Source organism: Arvicola amphibius, chromosome 8, assembly GCF_903992535.2.
Source record: "Arvicola amphibius chromosome 8, mArvAmp1.2, whole genome shotgun sequence".
NCBI lineage: Eukaryota > Metazoa > Chordata > Mammalia > Rodentia > Cricetidae > Arvicola > Arvicola amphibius.
Genome location: NC_052054.1, coordinates 5,175,785 through 5,200,212, shown reverse-complemented (window position 1 = coordinate 5,200,212; position 24,428 = coordinate 5,175,785).

Below are 24,428 nucleotides of genomic sequence, written 5' to 3'. Positions count from 1 at the left end.
AGTGCCCTTGGACACCCTGCCACCTGGATACTGTGCTCTTGTCCTTTATAAGATTTCCTCTTTCTTTATGGATGTTTCCCTGACTCTCCACGCTTGTTGTTTATGACCCCCAAGAGGCTTTTAAAAACAATTATTAGGGTCTGGAGAGATGGCTCTGAGGTTAAGAGTACTGGATACTTTCTTAGACGACCCGGGGTTCAGTTTCAAGCATCCACACGACTCACAACTGGAACTGCATAATTCCAGTGCCAGGTAAGCTGATATTGTGTTCTGGTCTTCACAGGCAATGAATGCATGTGGTGTACTTACATACATGTAGACACTAACACACATAAAATAATTAAATAAAACAGTTATTAACTTCAATAGTTTTCACATCTTTGTCTAGTATTTCCAATTACTTATCTCTAACTTCAGAGTTGTTTTCTTGTGTTGATGATTTTTATCTCTGCTCTTTGTCTCAAATATTTTTGTTTGATACATTTATATAATGCATTCAGATTGTGCATACCCCATCAATCTTTCTTTTACCTTTCCACTCTTACTAAAGTGTAGTAAGGAGGCCACTTTTTCATTTCCTGGTTGCCCAGATTCCCGAGATAATCACACAGAAACCATATTATTTAAATCATTGCTTGCCCCATTAGCTCTAGCTTCTTATTGGCTAACTCTTACATCTTAATTTTACGCATCTCCATTAATCTATGCATCACCATGAGGTAGTGACCTACCAGCAAAGTTTCAGCACATCTGTCTCCAACAGCAGCTCCATGGCTTCTCCCTAACTCCTCCTTCTTTTTCCCAGCATTCATTTTAGTCTTCCCCACCTAGCTCTGTTCTACACTTTCAGGCCAAGCAGTGTAGTGGGCGTGGTCGGTCGGCAATTGGAAATCACCAAACTAGCCTTATATAAAATGCTCAGCTTTAATAAAAGGGGAAAAATGGGAGAAACTTACAGAGCCAGAGTTCCAGCAAAGAGCAGGGAACCAAGAGACAAAACAAACAAACACAGATCTTTTAAAGGTATTTTGTGCCCCGGAGGGGTCACGCCCCTCAAACAAGGGATTGGTCAGCTTCCCCAACAAGCCAGGACCCCTTTTACTTCCTCTCTACCTCCCACCCCCTCATTTCATGGCACACCCGACCTGTCAAGAAATAATGGAGAAAGCTGGCACACTGGGGCTTCTCATCACAAACCACTGATCTACAGCCATGGATTGGCCAGCTTTCTGTCTGCTATGAAGCCTCCAGTGCTGCAGCCTCCCTGTGGCTGAGTGCTCCACCTTCATGCTCGGGGTCTGTGTATGGCTTCAGTTCTCACAAAATAGTTCTGTGTACATATCCCCCCAATAGATCAGATTGTTTCTCCTCTCCATTCCTTGCTTGGCTCCCCAAGGAATTTCAAGGTGGCTCTTTATTGTTCATTGAGGCCAGCCTCACTCTTAGGCTAGCCCTGTCTGCTGGCTCTAGGAAACTGGGCCTTGTTAGCCTTTCTCACCTTTAGTTGGTGGTGCTGACCTGTGTGGCCTTTCTCCCGGGCTCTGGGCAGGGGAGAGAGAGTTGTACTTTCCATCTTAGGAGTTCTGCTCTGATTGTGATGTGCAGGCATCTCTGTTGTAGTGAGGCTCTTGTCTTGCCTTTTAATCTTTGAACATACTGACTATACTCATGTATATTCTTGATCTGTCTTCAGAGCATTTTTCTTTGTAGTATACTGAGTTGAGCTCTGCCCTCATGCATGCTGTCTCTATGTGTGAAAACGTACATGGATACCTTCAGTGTCTATCCCTCTCTCATGATATTGTTTGTGTTTCTGTCAGAAAACAAAGGCAAGCTCAGGCAGTTTTTTTTCTTCCTGGAGTTTGAATTGATTTTTTATTACAAACCCATATTGGCTCTTGGGGAATCAGAATGAGCAGGTTCAGTGAAGATGTTGCAGTGGTAGCCACGCCTTAACTCATGGTGAGGTCTGACGTTATTTGTTCCCTGGGCCATGCAAAGAGGCTGCCCCAGTATCTAATAATTCTCATCCTCAGTGCAGCTGATTATAAACCAGCGATGTGAGGGAGGAGAAGGCTGTCCCAGAAGCCTGACCATTTCTCAGAGTGCCTTCTGTGCAGCCATGTCCTACAAGACACATGTTTTTAGTGTCTTCAAAACATTCCATTGCATTTTGCATTGTTAATATACAAAGTAAAGTCGGGTATAGCTGCATGTACTCTCTATATAAATGTGTGAGTATATACAAGTATACATTTTTATGTGGGGGATTCAGTTTTAGATCTTCAAATATCTTTCTTGGGCCTACTTGACTGCAGTCTGTCTGTGCCTGGGTAGTACTGGCCCCTTCAACTCTTTCTATCCACAGTGCTTTCTAAAGGGCTTGGCCCCCAGGACTGTTTTGATTTGGGAGAAATCAATTACATTAATTTGGCTCAGAAGTAGGTAGTATTATGATCCAGGCTGTTGTGTTCATCAGCGTTTTTTTTTCCCACACACCTTCTCTCGACTGATATGTCATGCATATATAGCAGTCTTCTTGTGAGCAGCTGGGTGGTACCCAGTATAGGCGCAGCACACTGATTCTTAACAGCTTGGAATTCCTAGCAGGCACAATGTGTAATGACATACACAATGATCAGAGCAGATGAAGTTGTCTCAGCCTTGTTCCTGAGGAAACCCTCAGCAGGTACAAAACCTCATAGTCTTTTCTAATTCACTCTTGTCCTGAGATGGATTAATAAGAGCTTTCTAGAAAGTCAGTCTCTAATGAGTGAAAAGTCACTAATCTATATATGTGTGCTGGACAGCTTTCTCCACAAGTGTAGATGAATAACGGGAAGTTAAGTGAGGCTGATGGTTTAAAATCCCCTTATGGACTGCAGTATTCTTCCAAATGCAATAGGGTGTCACTTATGAGTCCAGATCTAGGTGTACCCCAATTCTTAGCACAGTTCATGGATCCCCATCATCCCCAGGAACACATGTATGGAGTGACCTTGAAAGCTTCAACTTGGGCAAGATTAGGGCCCGTGTTTGCTATGATTTTCTAACCTTATTTTCCAGAGGCATCAGGTTGATCTAGATTACCCAATATAAACCTAAGGCCTATGCTGCCTTAGAAATGGAAGGGCATTTTAAATGGAAGGCAGTGAATCTTAATTTCCAACACATATGTATTTTGAATAGGTTTATATACTTGAATAAGTCATGTTATATCTTGACTCAACAATCAGAGTGCCTTAGTAAAGAAAATTGTGTGCTGTGAAGAGCTACAGAAAGCCATCTGTGGAAGAATTACTTTGAAAGAGAGAAAATGAATGATCCGCTGTGTGAAATGCATTCATGGAATAACACATCCTTAAGAATCTTCGAGTCTTTTCATTTGCAGGTGAAATAATCAAAGCAAGTCTAAGCTCACCAGGGAAGTAAATTGCAGTGCCTGGGACTGAGTCCTCTACTATTCCAGTCACGTGTCTGATGTTTCAAAACCTCCAGGGAAGCCTGTGGCGAGCTGGCATCATGTCTCCTCCTAAGATAACTGTCCTGCTGTCATACACTAAGAATACAGCAGGCTCTTTAGTCTCATGAATTAGGATCTTTGTGGGCATTAAACCTACTTGAATGAGACCAGAAGATTTCCTATACAAAACTGTATTAAGAAATTAAAAATAAAGCTAACTTACGCCCCCCAAATCCAGCAGTCTAGGAAACATATGTTGGAAGAATTGTGTCAAGTGATGCATCAGAAACAGTGCTATTTCCATCAGAATATGTCAAAATGATTTGAAGTAAAACAGAAAACAAAAGCAGCATGTATAGATACCTGCTCAAATAAAAACCACAAGAATAGGCTGTAGTATATTATCTGTTCCATATCTGCACAAAACATGGTGTTCATGAAGCGCCATGTAGAGTCTGCCTGCCGTTATACACGGAAGGATCTGGAAGGGAAACGCAGGCGTGTGTCTTCTCCAACCCTCACAGTTCTTTTCACAGATTGCTTTTATAACAACTTTATAACAATTGCTATTAGCCATGAAATATGCTAGCCACGGACACCAACATGGCCCTCAGGAGTTCTGAGTGCCTTCTGTCTACATCTATTGCATGAATGACATGAAATACTCAGGGGGATCAGAAGAAGATGTTCCCGTCATGAGCCCCCATTACTCCACATAAGCAAAGATGCAAGTTAATTGTTTCAGAATGAGAGGGTATAGTTACTCAGAGTCACTGGAGAGAGTCTCTGGGGTTAAAGTCATGGTCATGTTCTCTCATTTACCTCAGAACACACTGGATTCAATAACTAGAATTGGGCCTGCCTCATCATACGCCACTGACATTCCCTAAAACCTCTCTGGCTTCTGCATAGGCTACGTGTCAGAGTGCTGATGGTATGTGATGGGAACCAATGGCACTGCGTCTTTCAGGTCTTTGGTGATGTAGTCCTTCTCCTTCAATTAGCTGTTTACCCAGAGAGAGGCGATTCAAGTTGCTTTATGTGGCTTTTCCCCAGTGTTCACAGCCCTCATTTCACCAGAACAGGAGGCACTGTGGGATCATCCAGATTAAGCATGCTCGAACTGGGAAATAATCACAAGAAGGCTTGCATGCAGATCCCATTGCAGATAAACCAGGGATGACAGCTTCCTTGATCTCCTGACCTCTGTATGCTCTGACTCTGACTCACTGTTTACAGTGACGACTTGGGCGCCCAGATCAGTATTCTTTAGGACCATTGGCCAGTGCGGTCCGTGATGCATCTGATTCTTTCTCACCCACAGTGCACAGCTATCCCAGTTAGAAAGCAACAAGAAACAAACAAAAACTTAGCTCCCTTTAGTGATGGAAGAAAAACTGGTGTAGAAGACACTGCTTCTGCTAGAACTAACATCTACATCGTCAGCAGGGTCTTCTCGTGTGCCCCCATCCCATCACATCAGGGTCTTCTCGTGTGCCCCCATCCCATCACATCAGGGTCTTCTCGTGTGCCCCCATCCCATCACATTAGGTTCTATATCTTTGACTTCTTTTGTTCTTGGCCAAACCTGTTACTTCAATAACAGATAGCTTGTGAGACTGGAGGTTCAAATTATCTTGTAACTGAACTATTTGCAGGTTTAGGTTCCCCAGGGGTTTTGCGGCAGTACAGGGAACAACAGGGCATGAATGCATGCAAGGTCTTAGGCCATGTCTGTGGCACTTGAGCTGGGATTCAAATCTAAGACCCCCATTTTTGTCTTTCTGTGTCATCCACTGACCTTAGAAACAACCAGAAAATGTCTCTTTATTTCTTTGTTTTCCAAAAATGTTTGCAAGTGTGATTTACATGTTCACTTAGTCCCTTGATTCTTCCTGATTGTTGATCGGGACATCCAGTGTGGAGAGATCAATATCTTCAAAAGTTGCCCAGACCATTGATTATCCATGCACTCGTTACTGCTGGAAGTGGGGATGCTGGCATCTCTATGCCTAATAAGATTAGACAAACAATTTCCAGCCCGACACCTAACTCAGGAAACCCTTGTTTAAAAATGTTCTTCTCGAACCACTCTTGATAGTAAATTCTGTACCAGCCAGGGTCCTCCGGAGGCAATGAAGTGTGTGCATGTCTGTGAGCATCAGAAACATTGTGATCGCTTGTGCACATCGTCTCATATGTATATACAAAAGAGATGCAGTAGATTTGGGGGACTGTAGAGTTTAGAGGTTCAATCATTGTAGTCTGGAGACCAGGGAAGCCAGTAATAAATTTTAGCATGACTTTTAGGTTCTGAAAACTGGGGGACCCAGTGGCATAAAACCTGAGTCTGAAGAACAGAGAAGGTGAGACGAGATGCCCCAAGTAGAGAAGCCAGAAAACAAGGGTGAGCTCCTTTTTCCTGTTTTCGTTTCAGTGAGGCCATCAACTGACTGCAAGACCATCACACATGTGGGAGAGGCTCACTGTCCTAAACCCAACAATTCATATATATTCATCTTATTTAGGGCCTAGGAACAGCCTCCTAGCTATGCCCAAAAATGCAACCTGGGTGCTGTGTGCCCAGTCTAGTAACACTCAGAACTTATTACCACCATGCCATGCTGCTGTTAATAAAAAGGCAGCTCTGAGAAGCAGAGCCTATCTCCTGGCTTTGGTCTCTTGGTTTAATGCACCAATCAAGTCCTGAACTTAACTATCACCCCATAATTTTCAACTAAACACAATAACAGTCTAGTTACTTACATTTTATGTTCTGAATATTTCTTTTTTTGTTCCTTCAGACAGAAATGCCCCACATAGCATTTGTTAAGACAAGGACCTGGTTCCATTCTGATTAAAATTTCTTTCTGCACTGTAACCATTCTCATTAGGTTACTGCTATTTAATGAAAAAGACAATTGCAAATTCACTGAGGTGATGATCAAAGGATAGAGTTTTCACAATCTGAACATCTCTCAACGCACCCTGCATTTGTGTGTGTGCGTGCATGTGTGTATGCATATGTGTACATCTGAGAGCATGGATGCATGTGCTCTTACATGCACACACATGTGGAGAGATAAGAACAACCTTGATTGTTATCCTCAGAAACTTGGTTTATTATTGGCCTGGAGCTTGGCAATTCAGGTCAGCAAGATCCAATGCCAGGTTATAAGCATGCTCCCTTCTGTACCAGGCTTTTTATGAGGGTACTGGAATTGAACTCATGTCCTCATACCTACAAGGTAAGTACTTTACCAAGGGAGCTATTTCTCTCATCCCTTTTCTCCTTTTCTTTTTCTTTTTAGTATGATTACAGGGGAAGGTGCTTGGTTTCCATTGTGCAGAATGCTCTTTGAGCTCCCACACTGACAGCAGCTGTCCATCCACAGAACACGGCCTTTCGCTGGTTACTGCATGTTCATACGGCAGCCTGAGGTGTGTTAGAAGCAACACTTACATGCTTCATTTTAATTCTTTTCTGGTAAATGACTATTTCCAATATAAACACAGTGGCATTCAGGGCTGGACGCTAATGACTCAGCCATGGTCTTCCATCATGTGTTTACTTTCAAATTGCCTGATTTTGGCCTGTAAGCTCATCTGCTTTCATAACAAAGTATTTAATCATCTTAGGAATTATTTTCACTTAGTCATATGGGAAAGACCTTGCTGATATTCCCGCTCCACAGGCAGACATACAACTATGGTTCTTTTACGTCTTCCCAAGCAAACTTGAACATGGCGGAAAGCTCTTGTTGAAAGCCTGAACTGTGTAGATCACTGTCTTGCTTGGCTTAGTCCCTAGGAAATAGTTTCACTATTCACATTCACTGCTAATGTGTATAGAACAGAATTCACACTGTGTCTCAACGATTCTCTAAAATTTATCACAGAGTTGAGTTAGAAGTCTGTACATATGAGCCACTGAACTGCATATTCCAGGTTATCATAATCTCACATGGAGACTAAGTGTTCATGTTGAGGACCACATGTGCCAACATGTTAGCAGGAAGCGCAATTACATAGATATGTAGCTAGCATATGTGGATGTGCCTGACAGATGGACCTTTAACTGAAAGCAGCTATGATGAGTACAGCTGTCTCGCTCCTCACGCCGCACCTTGTTCTCATCACCGATTCTCTTCCCTGAGTCCACACTACTTCACACTGTGCTCTGATGCACAGCTCTTTGCCCATCATTTCGCTTGCACCATGCTCTCTGTTGCTGCCTCCATTTCATGATTGTCCAGTGTGTCAGGTCACACTGGAGTGTCTTGGCCTCTAGGCTCCCCATTAAAGGTAATGGTTTGTGGCAAATTTTGATGGTTAACTGGAAACATTCCCCCAAAGTCCTCCCATTGCATCGTTGTTACATATATTATGCAGAGAGAAATCATATTTTTTTCACATCTATTTATTGATTGTGGAAGGGGTACGGCATACTTTAGTGTGTATATGGAGGTCAGAGGACAACTTTCAGGAGTCAGCATTTCCTTCCCCTGTGTGGTTTCTGGGATCAAACTCAATTTGCGAGGCTGAGCCTGTGATTTTAAAGATTAATTTTATTTTCTGCATGTTTGTATGCCTGAGTATATCTATGGCCACCATCTGTTTGCAGGCGTCTTCAGAATCTCGAAGAGGATGCTCAAGCCCCTGAAACTAGAGTAACAGGTGGCTGTGAACTTCCCAGTGTGGGTGCTGAGAGCTTAGCCCAGGTCCTCTCCAAGAGCAGCAAGCTTTCTGACTGCTGAGCCACCTCACTAGCCCAGAGGTTCCATTAGTGGATGAATAGGAAGCAGTTTTGAAGAGTTGTTGAGCTTCTGATTGAAATCATCACGGACTCTAATGCTTGGTGGCTGGGGAAGCCATTCATGGGAGTGGTGAAGCCTCATCGCATTGTGTGCCCGTGTTGTAGTGTGAACTCTGCTGGCTGCGTGGACAAGGAGGATGGTTTGGAACTCGAGATGAGCTAATAACTAGCCCAGGACTCACTCACCCTCAGGAGAAATTTAAGGATGAATTGGCACATTACTGCAGCGCTTAATAGGAACACATCCCCGGAGGTTACCATGCAGCCCTGCAAGAACATTATGCCCTCATGCTGGGACCCTCAGGGGACAGAAGTTTAGTCTCCAGATCTTCTCGGTAACCAAAGAAACATGACATTTCAGAAGCTCCACTATTATTCTCAATTGGGCTGCTGAAGAATGTACCCTCATTGGTGGGTGGATCAGAGGAAGTCAGGCTGTCAATTTCAAGCTATTTTGATTTTTTTATTACAGATTTAATATTGTCGTCTGAAAAGCACACAGGGGAAGGAGCCCAGGCTAGGGGTAGACCACAGTGTAAGTGCCTGGAGATTAACTCCATTCTTTTCCATCTGAACTTCCAGAGGCTTCTATTCACATGGGGATGGAACAAGCAATACAGGATGTTCAACAAGAATTTGTACAAACAGGAATCTCTGCAGTTCTGAAGAAAGTGAGTGAACTGTCTGTGTGTTTTCATTACACACATACAAAGTTCTCAATCTACACGCACGCATCTCTTTCTGCTGCTGGTAGTCTCTGCCCGCTATTTATTATTTCATTAACATGGTAAGCTTATCTGTAATTTACTTACACATTGATTAGTAAAAATATTCCTATTATGTCCTTGTTTTCCTTGTGCTAAAATGAATTAACGTTATGAAGGAGAACTCTTTGTGAAGCAATTGCCTTGTTTAAATTAGGCAATAAAATTGGATTTCTTAATAGCCATGCAATAAACCCAGACTGCTTTATAATCTGCCAAGTGCCCTCACATATAATACTGTATCTGATTCCCATGTTAGCTTTGGGGATTAAGTGCATTTGACATGTCAGATCTACACAAGTAGATCGAAGAAGACAAGGAAAGACATTTAGTTCCTAAGCTAGTGTTGGGCAATGACTGCAACCTGTATTTTGAGATTTTTAGGGAAGAAATCTTTGTACCAGTTCGTAAGACTTCTATAGCCATACCACTTCATAATAAAAGTCTCCTTGGGATTCCAGTACTTTTCTATAACCATACCACTTCATAATAAAAGTATCCTTAGGACTCTCCCTTATTCTTCTCTTCTTCCTCTTTCTGCTCCTCTTCCTCCTTCTTCCACATCTTCTTCTCTCTCTCCCCTTCCTTTCTCTCTCCATTCTCTCTTTCCTCTCCTTTCTCACCTCTCTTTCTCTCTTTCTGTCTCCCCAACACTGCATGTGTATGCTGCATGTACCTGTTAAAGTTGGTGTGCACACATGTGGTAGGTGCTTGTGAGTACTAGACATCAATGCTGAGTGCCTTCTTCGGTTCCTTGAGACAGGGACTCTTACTGAACCTGGAGATCATCTATTGGTTAGGTTGGCTAGTCAATGAGCCCAGAGATCTACTTCAGTCACCCCCATGTTTTGTCTACCATGTATGTAGAGGGTGTGGGGAGGATCTGAACTCAGGTCATTGGGGTTCTATAGCAGGTACTTTACTGAGATGTCATTCCAGATCCTATTCTGAAACTTGTTTACCCATTAAATTATTGGTGAGCAAACATGCTCGCCAAGAAGTTGGTATAAACTGAATAGTCTAAACTCTGCTTGGCTTTTGCACAAAGATTTGCCATATGTGTAATTATATCTACAAAGTATCCTCCATGGGCTCCTATGTTTGAACTTTGCTCTAAACAGGAGGGGAATGTTTAGGAAGTGGAACACTGATGAAGGAAGTGAGTGTTTGAGTCTTGAAGGTGATGTCCCCTTCTGTCCCACCCCAGCCCTCTGCTTGCTGGTTCACTAAAGCTGTGTAAAGCCTTTTCTGCCTGCTCCCAATCCTAAGAACCCCATCGTGCTGTTCCCAGCTTGATGAAATGAAACAGAGCCAGAATAAGACTAGCCTGTGCTCTCTCGAGCTATTCCTATGGAGTATTCTTCAGAGCAACTAGAGGAGTAACTAACGTGATGTACATCCTTACTGTGTGTATCACATTGTATCCAAGGCCACCTTTCCAGGCAGTGCACTGTGTTGTAGCCAGTGGGGCTTCTGAGCCTGGCGGTGATATGCACGGAGACAGCAGTGCTCCTACTGTGACAGCAGCTCTTCCTATCTCTCTTCTGATTTCTCTCCAGAGGACTGAGCTCTCGGCCACACACTAAAGTCTGGCATCTCAGTTTGTCCTTTCTCTGTGTCACCTGCCAGGGCTGAGCAGATCTGCCTTATCATGATTATCATTTTGTTTTGTTTCCTGTCTATCAGAGATATACTCAGAGGTACAAAATTCATAGCTGTTAAGTAATCTTACAGAAATATTCCTTTTAGAAAACTTACACCACCATATTTTTAATGGTGTTCCTTTTGGGCTATCATTTATTGTAACAGCAATCAATGAATCTGCTAATATTTGCTCATCTCCTCTATCTGACTCTTATAGCTTCAAGTGTCATGTGACATTAAGGTGTTTCATTTAGGAAGGTTTATTAAGACTTTACTTCTACCTTTTGTTTATGTGTATATATAGATAGCTGTACAAGTGTATGCCATATGTGTGTCATTTCCACAGAGGTCAGAAGTGGGTGTCATATATCCAATAGCTGGAGACACAGGTGTTTGTGAAGATGACCACATCAGTGCTGGGGATAGAACTCTGGTCTTCTACAAGAGTAGAAAGATCTCTATGCTTCCTGAATCCCCACTACTGAAGAATAAGCCTCAGAAAAGCAATCTATAATATTGCCCTATAATGGCAATATTTCAATACTTACATCCCTAATGGTCTGTCTTGGTGTCCTATCATTGATGTGAATGGAGTATTAAAGTCATCCACTATCACTATATGGTGAACAATATGTAATTTTAGATATATTAGTGTTTCTTTGATGAATTTGGGTGCCTTTGGTTTGGTGCATCTCTTCCTAGGCTTTAGAAGCAGCTTGTATCCTGTGTCCTAAAATCTTGTGACAACTTCCTTGGGGCAGATACTTGAAGGGATACTATCTAGCAATGGGACATCTCATAATGGTGTAACAGAAGAATTGTGAAGCAGCCCTCAGGGTGGAGCCTAGAGGATTCAGGAACCCTAGACATAGCCAATTTGATGGATGCAGACATACTTCTGGAGAATATGACAGTTATAGCTCTGGTTCAGTCATCTGGACTTGACTCTAATAGCTTGCTTCATGGGTTGACTGAGACATGAACTCTACCACATCTTATGCTTAATGAGGTCAGAGCATTCCGAGTATGACAGAGAAAAGGGAGTCTGAAGGGAGACAAGCGCAGCGCAAAATCAGGGCACACCTATCTGCTGCCCTAAGACATCAATCTTAATGCAAAGGCATAGAAAGGTTGACTATCTCAAGACATGCGTTGCAAAACTAGTAAAAGAATCCACATAGTTTATGGATATCTGCTGTGGAATAATTCTTTTATATATCATGAACATATATTACTCTTACTGGTTAATAAGGAACTGACTGGCTGGTAGCCAGGCAGGAAGTATAGGCAGGGCAGCCAAACTGAAAATACTGGAAGGAAAGAGAGCATAAAGTAGAGTCACCAGGAGACACAGAGGGAACAAGACATGCTGGAGGACAGGTAAAGCCATGAATCACGTGGCAATACATAGACTAATAAACATGGGTTAATTTAAGTTCTAAGAGATAGTAATAAGCCTGAGCTACTGGCAAAGCATTTATAATTTATATTAAGTCTCATGATTAACTGGAACTGATAGATGGAAAACAATACTCTACCTACAGATATCACAGATGATCTTCAAGCGAGAAGCATCATAACTGGTAAAAAGTGACCTTGCAAAGTGATGAAAGGGTCAGTAAGGAAAACATAATCATTCTTAATTTATGTACTTCTAATATTCCTTTGAAATACATCAAAATAAAGACCCACAATTCATAGTAAAATATTTCAATTTATTTCAGTCTGAAACATATCAAATTTTTGAACAGAAATTAGTTAATATATTGACAATTTAAGCAACATGTGGACAGAAATTAGTAAATCTATTGACAATTTAAAGAACAAGATTACTAATCTTGTTCTACTTGGAGTACACAAATCACTGTATTCCCAAATTGAGAATATAAATTCTTTCCTAGGATCTCTAGAACATTCTCCAAACTGATGGGCTGTAAGATCAAACAGATTTCAATGATTGTCTTTGTTTCATTTTCTTTTTAATTGAATACAGATATTTTAATACACTATATCAGATTATGATTTCCCATCCTTCACCCCTTTCCTCTTCACTTCTCCACCCAACCAAATCTATACCCTTCTTTCTCTCTCTCATTGGGATACAAGCAGCTATCTGTACCAGTTGTTTCTTTATAGCTTCAGCTCTTTAATAATGATGTGAATACTTTTTTATCAATTATGAAAGCTTGGCCTTAGTTAGGTTTGTTCCCAACTAGCTCTTAAAACTTAAATTAACTTGTTTATATTCATCTACATTTTGACACATCACTTGCTCATTGCCTTTCCCCAGTACCATACTTCAGTCTTCCTCCACGTCTGGATGGCCAATCTCCTGTGCCTCAAGCTCTTTCCTAGAGTTTCTAACTCTCCACAGAAGTCCCACCTATTTTCTCCTGCCCAGCTAAGGGCCGTCCAGCTAGTTATTAAACCAAGCAAAAGGTGCCTTAGGCAGATGAGGTAAAAGAGGATACATTTTTACACAATGTTCAAAAAGATTATCCCAACATCCATATAATAATAATAATAATTAATAATAATAATAATTAATAATGTAAAATTAGATAAAGTAAATAAAGCACAATAGGAAAAATTTTAAAAAATCAAATAGAAGAAAAAGAGGTAAAGGAAACACTCTAGAAACATATATAGAAATGCAGAGACACACACAGAGAAATCCCATAAAAACACAGAACCAGAAACCACAATATGTGCACAAAGGAACTGTAAGGTAGAAAAAAATTCCTGACAAAGTATTATGACACAAAGAACTTCCCCAAACGCCATTGAGTTCATCTTCTGTTGGCCGTCTACTTATAGGCATGCAGTCTTTTCTTAAATGTGGTTTATACCCAGTGAGACTGTTGGAGGAAACTAATTTTTCCATTTGAAAGCAGTATCAGGTAGAGCTACCTTCTGGGTTGGAGACGTGGTCTTTTGGCCCCTTCTCTCAGCACTGGGAACCCATCAGGCTCTGACCCATGTAGACTTTGTGCATGCTACCATAGTCTCTGTGAGTTCGTGTGTGTGTCAGTCCTGCTGTGTTTAGAAGGTCCCGTTTCCTTGGTGTCCTGTAACACCTCTGGCTCTTCGAATATTTCTCTTCTTCAGGGTTACTTGAGCCATGAAGGGAGACATACCATTTAGGACTGAGAGTTTCAAGGTCTTTCTCTCTCTCTGTACATTGTCAAGCTGTGGGTCTTTGTATTTATTCCCAAGTGCTATAGGAGAAATCTCCTCTGAGGATGACCCACCAAGACACTAGTCTGAGTACAGCAGAGTCAGAAGTCACCATGGTACTTTAGTACAACAGTAGTGTTTGGTTTGCACCGAGGCCACTGGCCTATCTAGTCTCAGGTTCGTGACCACTCAACCAGTGTTAGGGATGCGTTTGGTCTTATGGAGTGGGCCTTAAATCCAATCAGATACCCATTTGTTAGTCCCACAAGCTTTGTGTCAGTATTGCCCTAGGCCCGTCTTGCATGCAGGTCACAATTGTAGATAAAAGGGTTTGTAGCTAGGTTGCACAATCTGCTTTCTTGTAGAACCCAGGAAAGCCACAATGGCCTGGCCTTCCCCATCAATTAAGAAAATGGCCTACAACCAGATCTTATGAAGGCATTTTCTCACTTGAGGTTCCCTCGTCTCAGATGACTCTAGCTTGTGTCAAGTTGGCATGCAGCCTTTTTATATAACATTGGTATCCATGCTAAGAAAATGGAAATTTAAAAACATTAAAACAAAAATAAAATATTAAAACTACTGAAGAATATTATATAATTATAAAAATGACTAATATGCAAAATAGGGCAAATAAAATGTATTTTGGAAAGCTCTACCTTTTATATTGTGGTAAACCAGCTAATAATTAAATTGAAGATCAGATTGTACACATATTTTCTCAGTGGTGACGAAAAAAGTCAATAAAGCAACCCAACAGAAGTGAGGGCAAGATGAGCGGGGCAGCTCCTGGGCACCCCTCCTGGGCAGCTGGCACAGAAGCCAGGGCAAGATGAGCTAGCAATGATGGCATGATTGCTTCCTTTCTGCAAGGCACTTGGACTTGCATAGAGTCTTAAAAATAAAATTTTAAATTGTGTTAAACATCCCAGAGGCATAAAGTTTGATGCACAAAATAATGTGGTCATTGTTCTGAAGTCAAAATAGCAGAGGCAGTCATAGTTTAATGTCTCCATGTCTCATTTATAACAACTAAACAAGCAGCAACACATATAACACAAATTGCTAGGACACAAGAGTTACTGAACTTTTATGCCTGAGTAGTAGGAGTGCAAAATGTGTCAAATGCTTTCACAAATAACAACAATTGAGAAGAATGTTAAATTATACCTGCCATTATATCCATCTTTAGGGACATATACTCAAGAGGAATAAACACATATGCATGAGAATGTCCACATAGCTTAATTCACAATAGCACAAAATGAAAACCCTCAAACATCTCTCTCAGAAGGAAAGCTACAGACATGCTTTAGTGGCTTCTCCTTGGAAACAGAACAGAAGAGATATGGGCTGTATACAAAAGTACATGCCCCAAGCCCATGATGCGAGGCTTGGCCAGGGGCTTCCTGAATCAGGGGTGACTTATAAACATTCATGTGGGTGCTGGGAATGTGTGCATGTCTATAAGTAAATGTTAAGAGCAAAACACCAGCTGTGCACATTTTACTCCATAGACCTTGGACTTAACATAGTGTAGGGAACCCTGATGGCTCTTTGGCCTGGAGAGGGAGGGAGTGGGGTATGGGTGGAGGGGAGGGGAGGGAAGTGGGAGGAGGGGAGGAGATGGAAATTTTTAATAATATTAAAAAAATTAAATAAAATAATATATACCTTGATGAATGTAGGAGGGAGGCCACTGTTTATCCCAGCCACCCAGAACTGAAATAATCACAAAGAAACTGTATTAATTAAAACACTGCCTGGCTCATTAGCTCTAATTTCTTATTGGCTAACTCGTACATATTAATTTAACCCATTTCTATTAATCTGTGTATCACCACGTGGCTGTGGCTTACCAGCTAAAGTTCTGGTGTCTGGCTCCAGCAGGGCTACATGGTTTCTCTCTGACTTCGCCTCCTTCCTCCATTCAGTTTAGTTTTCCCTATCTAGATCTGTTCCCTACAGCACTGCTATAGGCCCAAAGCAGTTCTTTTATTAACGAATGATATTCACAGCATACAGAAGGGAATCCCACATCATATGAACATAATAGTGAAAATAGAGAAGTATCTCATTCGGCTGGTAGACAGAACACTGAAGGTGTGTGTATGTGTGTGTGTGTGTGTGTGTGTGTGTGTGTATGTGTGTGTGTGTGTGTAAGAGCATGTTTGTGGAGGAAACACGAGCCCATGTCTACACAGAGGCTGGAGAAGGATACAGGTTTCCTGCTCTGTCCGTTTTCCCTTTACTCCCAAAATGCAGGGTCTCTCATTAACACAGAGAAAGGCAGTGGATCTCAGAGATCCTCTTGTCCCTGTCCCACCTAGTTCTAGAAGTATAGGCACATGGACAGTCATGACCAGCTCTTTGAAATGGGTGCTGGAGATGTGAACTCAGGACCTCATGTGGAGTCATCACCCCGGACTGGTAAATTCTTCTCATGGTTGATGATAGCTTCTAGGATCTGAGATAAATGAAGAAACTTGAAATCTTTTGTGTCATAGCCATGTTTTTCATGGTGCTGCTTTGATCCCTGGTAGAATGTGAGGCCTGTCCATATCGCTGTCCTTCCCACAACACAGCAGCATGCCACCAGAGTGGCGGGGTGCTTTCCTCTTCTGCCCTCGTTTCTTCATGGCCATGAAAGTCAGAACTGACCCTGCTCCAAAGATCGCTTCTGTATTCAAATTTAGGGGAGAAAACATTTGTTAGGATCCATCCTGCTTAATAGAAAATTAAAAATATGTCCTAAATTCCAATAACAGACAGTCTCCAGGGATGGCTAGCTGACTGGACAGTTGAACCGTGGTAAGGGAAGATGGCAAGGTCGTGGGGCTAAGAATGATTGACAGCCAGTTATGGCAAAAGCTGCTATTTTTCCCCTTGTTTTTTTTGGCACTTCTCTCTCCTGTACTAAGAGACTTCTACTCCTGTTATTAAGAGCCACAGATTGAGAGCAGCCATGGCATGGCTTCGTCTGCTTTCCTTACAAGCAAGCATGCAAACAAGCATGGTCAGTGTTCCCTCAGGAAACTGAGGCCACATAGCTCCAGACCTCCTTCCCACTCTTGTTCCCAGTTAAATCTGAGAAGTCCTTCCCAGGTCACGTCATTGCTCGTGGTAGGTAAGGACTCAGAGTGTGCACTAAGCAGAGTGTCCTGCCAAGGAATGCGAATCTTGTTCTTGGTTTTGTGAGATCTCCCAGCAGCATATCCTGGCAGCTTTGCTTCCAAGGCCCCACTATACCTGAGCAGGCATCTCCATGGAAAGCAGACACAGAGTTCTGGTCAGATATCATCATAGTGTTCTTCACCACAGAGATGCTCTGAGAAAAATATTTAGTTTCTTTTTTCCTTGGAACAGAAAAATGTAAACTGCTGCCTGACACCTTAACGTCATGATCCTTCCATTCTAGAGTTCCACTTCCAAGTAATGCAGCATCTTATGTCAGTCGGAAAATGGATTCTGACATCCTATTTTCCACATTGGAAATGCTATGACAGAAGAGAAAATTAACTGTAAGGATATAGAGCAGGAGCAAGGGGGAATGAAGGAGGTTCCTTTACAGCGGGAATGTGAGGCAGGAGCAAGGGGGAATGGAGGGGGCTCCTCTACAGCAGGAATGTGGGGCAGGAGCAAGGGGGAATGGAGGGGGCTCCTCTAGAGCGGGAATGTGGGACTAAGACTTCAGATCATTTCTCTTTGACCTTGATCCAGCATCTCTTGGCTACATCCTCTGTGTAGTGTAGATTGCAGATCTCTATTTCATGTGTCCTTTCTCATTCCTCCCCTCCCACCCACCAAGGATCTCAAACAGCCCAGGCTGACCTTAGCCTGATATGAAACTTCCAATTTTCGTGTCTGCCTGTCTTGCAAGTTCTGGGATGACTAGCTTCACTCTTGGGCAAACCCTTTACCAGCTGAGTGATATCAGCTCTGACTGTTAAGGACCTGTAGTACAGCAGCAATATAAGAGACCACCCCCATTTTCTAAGGTATCCCAAGAAGACTGTGAGCTAGATGAGACTTGAAATACTCAGTTGTGAGGGCAGAGGACTACACATGGTCACTGTTGTGTAACATTAGCACACCTGATGACTAAAGTTCCAGGGTTTGTTTTCCTCAGGTTCACCTTTTGGAAAGGCTAGCTGGGGAGCGTGGGAATGAGCTCCAATAGTGTTTGTGCTAATTCACTTTTCATGATGAATACAACTTGGAACAGGTTCCTGTGGACAAGAAAGGTGACGGGGGTGGGTGACTGCTTCCCGGGGCCGATGTCAGGCCACAGCAATTCTTGGGAGAGGGATGTAGAAAGGCCCAACTCAGTTGTGCTCTTCCTCTCTGCCCTATTTTGAAATATGCTAAATTATGCATCTAGAGAGATGCTCTTCTGCGGGCTGATAGTCTGAGGGTAATATATGGGAAACAGAGGGAGAGCCCACAGTCTGCCTGTTACACATTCATTTATAAATAAAGCCCTGCGAATTCCTCCAAAATTTCCCAAACCACTGAAAACCCAACTTTTACATCCTCAAACTGGAAGGATGAGAGCGTAGATGGTGCCCACTGGAGACAGAGACAGCAAATGACTGAGACTTACCTCTTCAACAATGCCACAAAAAGCAACCTGTATTGGTTCCAGAGACGTAATAGTAGTTTTCAAGTGAATAATGCAATTTCTGATGTAAGAATTTTTAGAATATCCTTTGTGACATTAGAAGTAGAAAATCACTCTACCTGCTGAATCGCTAATGGTCCTCGGTTCCCAAACTTCAAATGCAAATGTCACGCCTGTATTCCAATTGTGAAGCTAATTAGAAGCTGTAGGGTTCTGGTGTTCCGAATCTGAAGGTTCAGAGAACTAACTCTCTTCTACAGAAGCTGGTTCAATGTAGCCCTTCAAAGAAAAAGAGAGAGTGCTATAAATATTAAATAAAATGCATTTCAAGGTAATGTAAACTAGCTAACGCACAAGTAAAAACTAAGAGAATGACTGTGCAGTTATTTAAGCAGAAAATAAATCTATTACATTTGTTTATTGCAGAGGGGAATTTGTGTGCTTTGTGATATATCTGTGAGGTCAGAGGTCACCCTGTAAGCAATCTGTTCTCTCTACCTGTGGATCCAGGGATCTTCAAGCTTGCTGGCATATGCCTTTACTCGCCGAACCATCTCCTAGTCCCCAAACCTATTTATTAGATAATTAGTTTTAAAAGATGTATCTACAGTCTGGAGAGAAGGCTCGGCCATTAAGAACATTGAGCGATTTTCCAGCAGATCCTTGCTCTATTCCTGGCACCCACAACATGGATCACAACCTCCTGTTGCACCAGTCAAAGGTGATCTACCACCCTCTTCTGGCCTTCAAGGCCACTGCATGTACATGGTGCAGAAATATATGCATGTAAAACACCCATACAAATCTATTAAAAATAGTTTTAAAAATTAAAAATATGGTTGTACATCTTTTATATATGTGTACATATAATATTATATGTGTTTTCTTCTTTGGTTCGGCACATAGAAAAATCCCACCATTTTCATTCTCTTACGCTTTTAGACAATGATGAAGCATTAAATAAGTACTGACATTTCTGACCCTGATTTGTATAGAAATATAATATTTCAAATAAAAACCTCATATTCCTGTAGTGAACAATGTTTCTCTACTACTCTATTTTTGTTATTGTGGGCAGATATACAACTTAGAACAGTGAGTGGTGGCATGCAAGGACAGCTTAATTATAACAATATAAAAGAGGAAAACTGTACAATTGTAGAAGGAGCTGCGGGCTGTGTTCCTGCCACTCAGCTCCTGACTGCCTGGCTAGCTTATGCCCTGAAATAATAACACACAATCTGTATTCATTTAAACACTGCCTGGCCCATTAGTTCCAGCCTCTTATTGTCTAATTCTCACATCTTGGTTAACCCATTTCTAACAATCTGTGTAGCACCACGAAGTGGTGTCTTACCGGGAAAGATTCAGCATATCTGACCTGGTGGCTGGCTTCATAGCGACTGTCCCAGAGAGGAGAGGCAGGGCAATTGCCTATGGCAACTGCCTGAAGCATCTGCCTAACTTCCCTTCTTCCCAGCATTCTGCTCCTATCTAAATCCTGCCCTATCAAAAAGCCAAGGCAGTTTCTTTATTAACCAATGAGAGTCCTCCATCATACAATTTTGTGTTGATGCATAATCATGATATTAATTCCTTAAATGGCTACCTAATAAGTAATTATTTTGATCAACTATTTCCTTTTAATTTTTTAAAAGACTATCAGTAAGACAAAGTCACACAGCAAATCAGTTGTTAGTTCAGTTTTCCAGAATAACTGATGAAACCTAGAGCATTTTATACATAGAAAATACAAATGAGACAGGGTGTGGGAATATACAGTGTTTCAATATTTGTATCCATATTTTACAATGAGTTACAGATATGAAAGAAGTTCTACTCAATCATGCACTGGGAAACCCTTGAAGGAGCATCTGCCTGTGTGCACGCACAGCCACATATGAAGATGCCTGGTGTAAACAGGACGTTGTGTTGGTTGACTGAATAATGAGAGATTCATTTTCTTTTTTCTCCCTCTATTTTACAAACACCCCCACACACTGTAGCATTCATCTTTGTTAGACATACCATTTTCCAGGTGAGTGGGACTATGGCACAGAATACTTGACCACTATGCTATTATTGCTGGGGTACAAACAATTATTTCTGCAAAGCAATTTTGTGACATACCATGAGATTGATAAAAATATTGAATATTTGACCAGTAATTTTCCTACTGTAGAACTAATTATACCATGGGGATTATCACATGCCTGCAACTTAAAGTAACATTTAAAGAAATTCCAATTAGCAGTTACATCCCTGGAAATAATTCACAAATTTTAATCAGAATTTTCAATATGTGCCTAGTTACTTCCCTGCTTGCTGATTTGCCGACATTTATCCAGAGCAAAAATAGTACATATGCATCAAGATGCTGGATATAAAGATGCTTACAGTAGAGAAACATAAATAACAAATTATATTTCTGTAATATTTTCAAAGTAGGCTTATATTAATTTTTAAAAATCAACCTCTCTTGGCTGATTGAAAAAATTATTTTTGCTGACATTGAGTGGTTATAACCTACTATAGAAGTTTGTGAATATTAAGAGTTGGAGAATATTCTATTTAATTGGAATGTTCCATAATACATTTTTATTTTAAAAGTAGTTTATGGTACCTTTCTCCATTGCTTCTCTTGTTAAATGGGTATAAAATGAATAAGGATAGGAACGTGGTATGGGAGAATGGTCTGTATCCTGTCAATTATATTTTAAATAAATGCTGATTGGCCAGTAGCCAGTCAGGAAGTATAGGCAGGACAATGAGACAGGAAGTAGAGGTGGGTCAATGAGAACAGGAGAATTCTGGGAAGGAAGAAGCCCATTCCTCCACAGTCGTGTCCAGCCACAGAAGGAGCAAGATGTGATAGTCTCGCTGAAAAAGGAACTAAGCCATGTGGCTAACATAGACAAGAATAATGGGCTAATATAAGTTATAAGAGTTAATAAGAAGCCTGAGCTAATGAGCCAATCATTTTATAGTCAATATAGACTTCTGTGTGATTTCTTTGGGATTTAACGATTGCAGGAACCAGGCAGGACAGAAACCCCAACAACAGGAACTAAATTCAAACATGAAATGGTTGGTTACATCCTAGTATTTGCTCCATTTGAGGAAAAACATGTGTGGTTTTGCAAATGTGGCCGGGAACCCATGGTTGGGGGCCTCACAGGTCCCCAGAGGGGAACCTACTGCTGTTTGTCTGCTAAATGGATAACTATATCTTTATACCATTTATATCCAAATGCCCTCTGTTTTTATCTCTCCACACTCATTAGTTAGTGCAGCTCTCAGACCTCACCAGTGAAGCATCTCTGAGCTTGGCACAGAGACTCAAAACCCATGGAATGCTCAGCCACAGATGAAAGATCACACCACTTCTCCCAGGCTCACAGACCATCGTGGAAGACGGCTTGAAAAGCTTGCAGGAACCAGAGGTCAGAGGTCATGAGAACAAAACCCTATCTTCTGGGAGTGTCAGGACCACTCTGGAGTACGTAGCCAATGCCCAGAAGTGAATAGATAGCACAAATTAGAATTGGTGTATTCTTAAATTTAAGAAATAAAAAGAACACAAAATTTAGGTGATTGGATGGAGGGTGCAGGTGGATCTTGGAGGAGTAAGAGCTGTAGTTGGGGTTCAGTGTGATCAAATATATATATTGTGTGAAATTATGAAAGAGTTAATGAAAGTATTTCTATTAGAAATCACAAAAATGAGTATAGGTACCAATATTCTCCATTACAACGACCTCGTTTCTTTTCCTAGATACCAACTTACCTTTAATTGCTGGCTCTCCCAACAGTTGAGTTTATAAAGTAACAAACCATCTGGGTTTTCCTACCCAGGACTTTTGACCCTCTCTGCACTGCAATGCTAGTATTACATTGTTTCTAATCGGTGGGAAATGCTAAAGGCATTTATATTTTTAATTATGTGCATGGCAAACAGAAGTATATAACCATTTAAACTGAGATCTCAGCATCTAAACCAGGGGTTTTCACCCCTCCTAATGCAACAACCCTTTAAATAGTTCCTATTGTTGTAGTGACCCCAACCACAAAATTATTTTCATTTCTACTTCATAACTATAACTTTGATATTGATATTAATCATAATATAAATATCTGTGTTTCTAATGGTCTTAGGCAATCCCTGTAAAATGGTCATTTGATACCCAAAGGGGTTGAAACCCACAGGATGAGAACACTTGAATTTTAAACTAACAAGCTGTGGCAGACCCTTGCCTCAGAAGAAAGGGGAAGTTAGAGTGTGTGTGCAGCATTTAACACAGCAGATCATGTAAACCTGTGTCTTTGCTGACCACAGCTCATTATCCCTGAAGAGTCACAACTCAGCATGACCTCTTCCCTTGCACAAACATGGCAGTCCCAGTGAGGCAGAGGTACAGCAAAGAAGACTGACACCTTCAGGGGATCCTGCGCAGATGATAAACTGATACTAAACTGTCTTCCAACAACAAAATGCAGTCTGGAAAACTGATAGAAGTATTTATCACAAGTTCCTGAATTCGTGTGCATATGCACATGCATTATATACATATATGTAGATGTATATTTACACATATATATGCACGAAAGATGACACAAATTGTGGTTTCTATGGGAAGGAACAGCTATGACTGGGGATGCTTTCTCTGGAGCACAGGACTGTATTCCACTTGGACTAGGGCTAGAAGCCGTACTGGCACTGCTCTCTGGCAAAAACTCATCTTACAATAGTTAGAAATTAAAGCTGTTTAGTTCAGACATTTAAGACGTTTATTTACATCTTCTTTCAGTTTAGACAAACATCATGGTGGAATGTTTAAACATACTCTCTGCCAACACTATGTTACTGTTTATTCAAATATGAATGGGCCTTTAAGAGGCTCCTGATGACATCTCCTTCACAGATGGCCTATTCCTCTCTCCACCCATGTGGCTATGGTCAACCCCAAAGCACCATGTGGCATCTGGAGTGAAGTCAGACTCATGCCGTGGCCCCAGTCCAGTCTTGATCATGCAGTCATTGCTGCTGTGTTGAATGTCTCCTATGTCACCTGTGTCTATGACACAGTCCATGACTTTGGGTTATTGCTCCAGCTGCTTAGTGACAGTTACACCTAAGAAGCCACTCGCTTGGTAGCTTCCTGGACCTACAGCACTCTAAGTACAAGGACTCTGGTGCTGAAGGTGATACTGTATTCCATGTGTGCCTCCAGGATAACATGTTGCCATGGTTTGGTTTTGTCCTTGGAAGTCAGCCCATGTCTGACATAGCTAGTAGTGCTAATGATACTTTTCACAAACCCATGATATATTTGCCCCAAGAGGACATATTTCTATTGGCTACAAAAATAAACAGTGTACTGGAAGTCTATTAAATCATGATATGACATACTATTTTTGCCTCATGGCATTAAACACAGCTCAACATTCCCAGAAACTTGTCCCTGTCTTCTTAATCTCATACACATTATTCTAGTCACTTAAATGTAAGCTGTCATTTCCAAAACTTTCTGGCTTGAGATTTCTTTATTCTTTTATACCAGTATTGATGGTGTCAAAGAGCATTTGTGTTCTGAGTTGTTGCTATAACTATTTGCCATATGGAGAACATGCAATATGCAAACATATACTCCATTAATCTTTGAAGTGATGTCATACTATCTGCTCACACAGCCTATGAAGAAGCTCCTGTAACTAGGGTAGGTCCTTCCCTGGACCCTTAACTTTGGGCTTTAGAAGTCTGACTATAGCCACGTAAGATGGCTATAGTCAGACTTCTAAAGACTTCAAAACACATCAGTTGTGTTTTGAGCTGGATAGTTCATTATCACAGCAAACCCATGCATTTCTTACTCTCCTCCCACCCCTTCAGTTGTTCCTAGACTCCATCTTCATGATGCAACTTGGGAGTGACTAACATCTTAT